The sequence below is a fragment of the Mchenga conophoros genome, linkage group LG7 (genome assembly GCF_057382185.1).
Source record: "Mchenga conophoros isolate Kocher_MC1m ecotype Shallow Benthic linkage group LG7, M_conophoros_male_GT1.1, whole genome shotgun sequence".
NCBI classification, from domain to species: Eukaryota; Metazoa; Chordata; class Actinopteri; order Cichliformes; family Cichlidae; genus Mchenga; species Mchenga conophoros.
The window spans coordinates 47,845,223-47,848,868 of record NC_140532.1 but is presented as its reverse complement, the minus strand read 5'-3'; positions in this window follow the sequence as shown (position 1 = coordinate 47,848,868).

The window sequence follows — 3,646 nt, the reverse complement described above, 5'->3', positions numbered from 1 at the left end:
TGAACAGGGCAGAGTGGAGGCTGGATCGGCTCGGCTCACTACGTCCTACGTCACCGAGGGACGTCGCCAGCACAACATCGCCTCCTGTCGTTTAATTTCAGAAATCACAAAAACACTTCCCTTGATATTTCTAGGCCCTTAACCCCCAAAAGCCCTTTTTGATTGACCCCTACACACGATAGAATGAAGCACAGCAGTTTTTTAAAGTATGAAATAGATTTTTTCATAAATATTTTATAGTGAATGCGGTTAAACTGAGAGATATTTAAAATACAAAATAACAAGACAACTAGGAGATGTTATAATTTGACTCACACCTGTAATTTTATGATGGAGGCATTGATTCATCATAAATTGAGTGTAACAGCAGGCTAATGGTTCCTCTAGGTGTCTTCAAAAATGGATGTACTCCTCTTTATGCACTGAAGAAATACAGAACTTCTTTTCTGGATCACTGCTCCACCTCACCCTAGCATTCTTTTGTCACACCAACCCTCTGCATGTCCTGTTTCACTACATCCATGTGATCTTCTTATATTCCTTTAACCAAAATATGAAATCTGTCTTTACATTAATCAACTTCTTTCAGAACTTTTGTTACACAAATACCAACGTGTTTTACCACAGGGATGTCAAAGAGTACACTGTGTGCACGTTTATGAACAGAGAAAAGTTTATGTTTTCGGATACAGAGACCTTTGAAAAAATTCCATTGTCTTGAATCATCATCTGAAGTTCATCCTTGAGCTGCCTTCTGCAGTCTGGCTTGTTACAAGCTGTTTTCTTTTTATTATTATTCTCACAGTTCTTTAAAAAATGAAATAGCCAGCAGCATTAAAGCAATTTTGGCTGCTTAAATGAATAGTCCTTGGTGGAAACACTAAGAAACCTTTCTTTAAAATGCTGATTAAAGACCAGATTAACTTCAAAGTGAAATAAATCACAGACCTGAAAGCCTACTAAGGAAGGTCGGGTATTTGACAAACGTGTTATTAAGCGAGCATTGTCAAAAACATAAGAGATAAGGTCTTTATTGTCATTGCACAGTCATACATAGTACAACAGTACAATTAAACTGGAAAACTGTCCCACGTCGGCACTATGTACAATACAACACAACACAAATCAAATCAAATCAAATCAAATCACTTTTATTCTCACATCACATGTGCAGGCACACTGGCACAGCACATGCGAGTGAAATTCTTGTGTGCGAGCCCCACAAGCAACAGAGATGTGCAAACACAACAACACAAACGAGCAAAATACAAGAATGGCCAACCTGAAACTAATAAATATATGTACAATATATAATAGTGTATGCATTTCTGGATGTGTATACTAAATATTTTCCTACGTGTGTGTGTGTGTGTGTGTGTGTGTGTGTATACACATTTTTACAAATTAAATAGTAAAAAAATAAAATAATAATAATAATAATAATAATAATAATAATAATAATAATAAAATATATAAAATATACAGAGTTGAATATGTGCAAAACAAGTGGCATTTATATACAGTGTGGAGTGCATAATGTTGAAGTTCCAGTAGTGAAGCTGAGGTGTCTATGACGTGTTCAGCAGTCTGATGGCCTGATGGAAAAAGCTGTCTCTCAGTCTGCTGGTACGGGACCGGATGCTGCAGAACCTCCTTCCTGATGGAAGCAGTCTGAACAGTTTATGGCTGGGGTGACTGGAGTCCTTGATGATCCTCCCCGCTTTCCTCAGGCACCGCTTCCTGTAGATGTCTTGGAGGGAGGGAAGCTCACCTCCAATTATCCGTTCAGAGCACCGCACTACTCGCTGGAGAGCTTTGCGGTTGTAGGCGGTGCTGTTGCCATACCAGGTGGTGATGCATCCAGTGAGGATGCTCTCAATGGCACAGCGATAGAAGGTCCTGAGGATGCGGGGGCTCATGCCGAATCTTTTCAGTCTCCTGAGAAAGAAGAGGCGCTGCTGCGCCTTCTTCACTGTTTTGTTTGTGTGTACTGACCACGTAAGATCCTCAGCCAGGTGTACGCCAAGGAACCGGAAGCTGCTCACTCTCTCCACAGCAGCGCCGTTGATGGTGATGGGGGTGTGTACTTCTCTGCACCTCCGGAAGTCCACTATCAACTCCTTTGTCTTTGCGACGTTGAGGGTGAGATGGTTGTCTTGACACCAGTGGGTCAGTAACTTAAGTAATAAAAAGAAGAATAAGTGTATGTTTATTGCACATTGTTATTATTGCACCATGTTATTAATATTATTATTGTTATTGTTGTCCCCCCCCCCACCCCCACAAAAAAAAAGTCCAGGGAGGTAGAATTCAATGGCACAGCGGTAGAAGACGATCAGCACCTCCTTCTTCGGGTCCATTTTTCTGAGGATTCTCAGAAAATGGAGATGCTGTTGGGCCTTCTTTAAAACTGCCGAGGTATTTGAGCTCCATCGGATTCCTGTGTCTATGTGCACACCCAAGAACTTGAAAATGGAAAATGCTGACAGGCTGCATCAACGGGGGCCTTCCTTCTTCTGAAGCCGACTACCAGCTCTTTTGTCTTGGTGATATTGAGATCCAGGTTGTTGTCTACACAACAATCTGACAGCCTCTTAACCTCAGCTCTGTATGCCGTGTCGTCTCCCCCAGAGATGATCTGCGAACTTAATGACTGCATTGTCTGGGTGGGAACTGAGGAAAGATAAGGCCCCACTCTAACTCTGTGTACACGGTCTGAGAGGAAGTCTCTGATCCAGCGGGTGGTGTGGAGCATTGTAGCAATGGTGTCTTCAGTTGATCTGTTAGCTCTGTATGCGAACTGGAGCTGGTCGAGTGTGGGTGGCAGGCAGGACATGATGTGACGTCGGACCAGTTTCTCGAAGCACTTCATTATAACAGGTGTTAGAGCAACTGGTCAGTAGTCGTTGAGGCTGCAAATGTTGGTACGCTTTGGCTGTGGGACAATTTTGGCCGACTTTAGGCATGGCAGGATGCAGGACTGGGACAGTGAGGCATTGAAGATTTTAGTGAAGATCCCAGCCAGCTGGTCTGCACATTCTTTTGGAAACCTTCCGGTCACCCCATCTGGACTGACGGCCTTCCTGGGGTTCACCGCCCTCACTGTGCGCCTCACGTCATGTTCCTGCACCATGAGGCTTGGGCTGTTGCTGCCGTCTGATGTTTTAGCTCCTGCTGCCTCTAGTCCCTTCACCTCAAAGCGTGCTTCAGCTCCTCCGCAAGCATCGCGTTGCCCTCAGTCAATGTGGTATTGCCAGGTTTGTAGTTGATTAGTTCTGAACTCCCTGTCATATCTGTCGTGAGTTGTTGCTGAAGTGGTCTTCAATCCGCCTCTTGTACGCTGCCTTGGCCTCTCTGATACCTCTTTTCAGCTCAGATCTGGCTGTACTGTAATGCAATAACATCACCGGATCTGAAAGTGGCGTCACGTTGCTTCAGCAAGACCTGGACTTCTTTAGTCATCCAAGGTTTCTGGTTGGAATACACTCGGAGATGTTTGTCACAGTAACACTGTTGATACATAAGTTAATATATGAGAGCACTGATGTTGTGTGCTGTTCGAGGTCCTGGTGTTCAAACACACTGTGCTTTCAAAACAGTCCTGCAGCTGATGTGATGCACCTTCTGGCCACCTTCACAGTCTTTC